Genomic DNA, 6000 nt, shown 5'->3' with positions numbered 1-6000 from the left:
ACTGAGATTTCAGCACCTGCGTCATAACAGCAACTCTGGTTTTTTCTTCTTTCATTAAGGAATACACTGTTGGCCTACAAACCCAGCAAAACTGTGGTGGAAGTTATATATGTATCACTAGGGAGTAATTGTTAAATCTTGCTATGTAATAAATGTCTTTTTGAAACAGGCTTTTCTTATATGAAAAGAAAAGTAGGAAATACACTAACTAAAAATGCATTCAAATCTAGAATTCCCAATAGTTAATTTTTAGCTGCTATAGTAGGTAGAAACCCCCTTGGCTGGTTGAATTCCCCAGATATTTGTTTAAGACCAAAAAGAAGCTGTTCTGAACTTGTATTTTCTGATGTTAGTTGGATATCAAGAAGAAGAAGACAAAAAGCTTATGTATAATACTCTGTATTTTTCTTCCACAGTACCTGAGAAATGTGAATACCATGATACATAGAGCCACTCATATGAAGAAAAATTTAGTGATCATAATACGTCACACAAGCTGTAGAACTGAATTATTTCCATTCCTTCCTCCTTGAAGTATAAGCAGGTTAAAGACAGGATGCCATCATCTTATCTCACACAAAACCTAGGAAATATTGCATTCATAGAAGCAAGTTGCAGAACAGGGTGCTCATTTAGCTTGCAATGAGAACTGAAATTTAAAAATCATTGATTGCAGTAGTTTTGGGTTTGAACTGACAGGCATAGGTGAGAGGCAGGACAGAGGCTTTAGAACAGTTTTGTCACTGAAGCCAATGCCTTCTGAAACGATCTCAAGTAGCCTCCAGGCCACACAAACCTACATGTGATTCCTTTCTGCATTTCTTCTTCTCATGCTTATTCCTCACATGTCTCTTTCAGTTTGCTGCTGAAAACAAACAAACCAGAAAAAAAAAAAAAAAGACAAAAGAGCAAAAAGGAGTGGGGGGATGGGTGAAGAGTGACAAAACATCCATGAGTATACCTGAGCCTTCTCAAACCCTCCAAACCAGTTCCCCAGTTTTGTTCTTGAAGTTTTTGCTGAGCTTCAGTTTGAAACCTGAGCTGTTGAAACACTGATTTTCCTTGCACCAAGAAATTTCTCTAAAGGAGAAGAGATTTTGCTGAAAGTGAGTTTCTTCAGTAAAATGTGGACCACCTTTTGTAAAAGATGATATTGGCTATAATTAAGTTTCATAAATTGAAGTTTTCAGAGTATATGAAGAGCTGAGTTATCTTACAGACTCAAATCCAATAAAGCCAGTGACACTGCATGGGATTTAATACTAAGATTTGGTGTGGCATGTAAGTCTTCAGAGGACATCATATAGGTCTGTGTTATGGGGAAGGAATTTAAAATCCTAAGAGGTCTTGTGGTAATCTGATGGGCAAAGGGTAGTTAAGTGAAAAATGTTTAGTTTTCATGTGTTTCAGGAGACTGGTTTGAATGAATATCTCTGTGTTTAGGTACTAAATTGAAGTGTAGGACAGGGACTGTCTTTTAAGGGTATGATAACACTTGAAAGTGAATTCAGATGAAAGGGTCTGAATTTATGGCATTCCAGCTATTTCTGGCTTATTTCATCTGTGCACAATCACACTGGAGAGCAAAGGAACTTTTGCATTGCTTGCTTTTAGTTTACACATTTTCAGGACTAATTAAGGTATCTTAGAACACAATGGTCTTGCTTGACAATAAGCTAGAAACTATTTGGGGATAGCTTTCTTACTTTATGTCTAGTCAGGTTTTTTTCTTGTATCTGCTTTAAGAGGGTTATGATCCTGTGTAACATTTTTTGAAAGTTATTGCAGCACAAATGACACGTTACACCTTTATTAAAGTCCATTGCTAATCTGAACATTAAAAAAGACCCTTTTGCACTCTGCATAACCTTGTGGGACCTCTTCTTCTTGCCACAGCATATAAATAACATCACAAATTGGATGGTGATGCAAAACTTTGGCTGCACTCCTCAGTTTGTACAACTGGGCTGAAAACCTCATGCATGCAATGGTCCTCATGAAAGGTCTAGTGCTTCTGAGCAGGTTAACAGTTCTCCATAAACAGCTTTTCTTACGGCATTTCCCCACTTCCACTTGTAGTCCCTGCAGGAAGCAGAACGCACAGCGTTAGGCCAGGAAAGAGAAGAAAAAAAAAGAAAAGAAAAAGAGAGCGAGAGAGAGAGAAAGAAAGGAGGAAAACAATGGAATAAAGCGATTAGACTCTTTCAAACTGCCAGTAATGCCTGCTGTGTGCTTGTATTTGTTCTGAACGGATCCCTCCCACTCTGCTTGCAATTTTGGGTGTGACACAACTGAGGGAGAGGGTGAGACACATTGATTGTTTTCTGTGGTGAAGGAGGCAGCAGATTCCAAGGGCAAAAAACCACCAAAATAAAGTAGAGGCTTCTTAGAGATCACATCAGGGATTAGGTCCTAACTTCAAGAGGCAGATAGTGCTGATCAATGGTTATATTTGGCTAGCACTGGCTGAGTGGTTTTCAATGGTTGCCTCTGCTTAGTGCTTCATGAAACTAAGCTGCAGCTTTGTAATGTAAAGGCTGCATTTAAAATAACACCCAGTAAACATGAAGCATTATGGAAGGAAGGCTTCTTCACAATTAATTTAGGACTCATGGAATTTTTGAAATTGTTATACAACTTTCCTTAAAAAAGCTTATCTTTGGAAAGGAAAAGGTTTTTTTTTTTTTGTCTGTGTTGAAGAAGGTAATGTATATGAAAACTTGGTTTTCGACTGTAGTCAGTTGTATGGAAAAAGTGGGCATGACATACAGTATAGCAAGTACTGGGTTTTTTGCTCTTTTAACACCGAAGACTTATCTCCTTAGTAAAAGTCTATACTAAGGTCCATTATGGAACGGCCTTTCTTTGCATGGTAAGGGTTTAAATGTCTTTTAAGCACTTTCAAGATTGCTAGTACCTTGCATGCTGCTGTATAGAGGCCGGATTGGTATGTGCTTAGCCTTGGTGTTAAATCTATGCCTACACAGTCAGATTAAAGTCTGTATGTTCAAAGATTTAAACTCTCTGCAGTTCTTTCTGCCTAATCATTCAGGCTAATGTGGGCACCATCCAGTACAGCACTTGGTGGTTAGCACTTTTAAAACTCTCGGGAAGCCACTTCCAACTAAGATTTTTAAACGTGAAGGGAAACTTTTAAAAAATGTATAAATGGAGGAACCCAAGCATTTAACTCTTAACTTCTTTTTAAGTAAAAATATGCCTCCCAGCTCACCTTTTATAGCTTATAATGAAAATAAGTTAAATTAGAATTTATTCAGTTAGGCTGAGAGTATGCAGGATGTGTTTAATCTGAAAAAATTCAAATTTCTTCTGAATCTAAAACAAGATGGAAAGATCTGAATGTTGAAATTTTTATCTCATTCGGTTTTATCTTCCTAATACTTGCTACAGATTTCCTCTTAAATAATCAAATAGGTGCTTAACTTCAGTTTATGAAAATGTCCTTTTAAGGAAGCAGTTTTTGACTATGTAACACTATCAGAAACATGTGGGCAGACCCTGACATCCACGAAAAACCTCCAACTATTCTGGCATTCTACTTAAGCCCTAATAATATGCAAGTGACTATCAGTTGCAAGGCTTTAGATGACAAATTCATGGCTGAAACCCTGGATTAGCTTTTATCAATAGTGACTGTAATTCAGAACAATTTAAACTAGTATTTGTCACCCTCCACCCCCTTAAAGTAACAGTAATCACTGTGATATAAACAAAATGCTATTCAAACGCTATTCATGATGTTATAATACATTAATTTTATTGAAAATTAGAAAAAGTTGTGAAATACTTTTTTTTATGACTTGAAGAATGAGGCTATATTTAAGTTATAGTTTGTGCATGCTTACAGGTCAAGAATGAAGGTTGATAATTTACAATTAATTTTGGCATTTTCTGGTCTTACAGTGTTTAATGATGTGCCTCTAAGATTCTTTTAATACAGTTTTAAAAGGGATTTCTCTGTATGTTCATACAGTGGCATGAACATGTTATCATTCTGTATGATATCTAAATGTTAAAATTGAACAAATACTGTATTTGTTGTAATCCAGCTACAAGAAGAGGTTTGTATCCTGTTAACACTATTCTAGAAAAAAATTTTCCCACATAAGATAAAGTAAAGCTAAGCAGAATCAATAAAGCCTGCATCCACATCTGTGTGATTGGTTTCTTTCTTTCAAAAACTTTTCCACTCGTGGAAAAGTCATTTCACTAGTATACTGAAGGAAAGATATAAGTGCAAGCAGTTATATTCAAAAGGAGATGCTGAACAAGAAACGTCTGGAAAGAAGTAAATGTTCATGTGACTAGCTGTTACAACTCTTGTAGTCCTATAGTATGAGTCAGTCCAAGGCCATTATCTGATCACTGTGCATTGCTTAAAGCAAAGTAACCAGGGAGGTGTCCTTATGATACAATGCATAGCATTTAAACCAGATCAGGGCTGAGAACCGATGATAGGGAGCCAGCCAAAGCAAAGTTCTTGAGGACTGATAACCAGTCTTTTCTTTTTTATTACATTTACCTTTCAGATAGATCAGTTTCTTGATCTATTTCACCACACAGCCATATAGGCACCAGAGTTGGCACAACAAATGGCCTAGAGCAAGGGATAAGCACTGGGGTGGCCCCTTGACAGCAGCCCACACCAGGAGACTGTGTGGTGATGAATGGCTGCAGCTGAGAATCTAAATATTTGAAAGGCTGATATGAAGTCAGAGGAGAAAGAAATGTGGCCTTCATAATCTATAATAAACAACTGAGCCATTCCTGTTGTCCTTAAAACACTGTTGCTGTTTTGTGGTGTAGACCAACTAATTATGTGGATTGTGTCCAGAAATGGCAGAAGAGCTGTATAAAATTCCACTGTTTTAAACATCAAGACTGCATAAACAATCCATTGTTTTTCCCTAAGGACTAATTCTCAGGTCAAATAATTGTTGAGAACTTCAGTATCTCCTGATATTACTTCACCTGTAGTGTAGTTTAGAATTGAATTATTCCTTTTCTGAGATTTACGAATTATTCATTAATATTAGCTACTGCACTTCAAAGACTACCCAAAAGCTGATGCAGAGAAGTTATGACGCTCTGCTCACTCATATCAGTGTATGCCTGTTCCAAGCCAAGGAAGGCAGGGAAAGCATGTGAAAATCTGCACTGTTCCACTCTGACCCCAGAAGCTAGCAGAGAGTGTTGAAGTAGAACATTTCCACTCTTGGGCAGTACAACACTGCAACTAGCAACATCATGACTTAGAAAGAGCATCAAAAGGTGAGAAGAATCATCCCATAGGAAAAGTAATAGTTGTCATCGTATCTGGTAGAACAGAGAAAGAGTGCAAGCAGCATAACGTAGTGAACCAACGAGAAACTTTTCAGATGCTTTTGAGACCTTCATCAGAACAAGCAGTTTCATACCTGCTTTTACTAATAATCTATTTAGAGTGCACAGAATGGGTAGCATAGTCTATGTAAAGGCTATGTTGCCTTCCCAATGCTTGTCCAGACTCTCAGTCTCTCTTTGTAGTTGAGAAGCAAAATTTCTCCATGTCTCTCTTCTGACTGTGTCAGGTAAGATGACAAAAGAAGCAGTGCCTTTGAATATGGAAACAGGAAAAAAAGTTGTTCTATTCAAACAAGCAGTAACAAATATTGGTTACCCGCACATATTTTAGTCCCTTGCAATACTTTGTGAAACTTGTCTCCAATATGGTTAAAATTACAGAACCAACAGACTATATAATTCTGTACTTCCCATTTCCTTAGAAAATCAAGTTAAAATTGTGCAGTCACTCACTTCAAGACACAGGACCGAAGAATGCTTTGTAGGTAAAGCATTAGTTTTAGGTGATTTGGTCTTTGCCAAGAAAGACTAATTAGTAGGTCCATTGTTTGCACAGAATTTTGTTTACTCTTCTTGCATTCACTTCCTCTTAGCTGCAACAGCCTCACTACATGTTATTCAACAACATGCCTGAGG

The sequence above is a fragment of the Falco peregrinus genome, chromosome Z (genome assembly GCF_023634155.1).
Source record: "Falco peregrinus isolate bFalPer1 chromosome Z, bFalPer1.pri, whole genome shotgun sequence".
Lineage (NCBI taxonomy): Eukaryota > Metazoa > Chordata > Aves > Falconiformes > Falconidae > Falco > Falco peregrinus.
Note: the sequence above shows the minus strand (reverse complement) of the source record.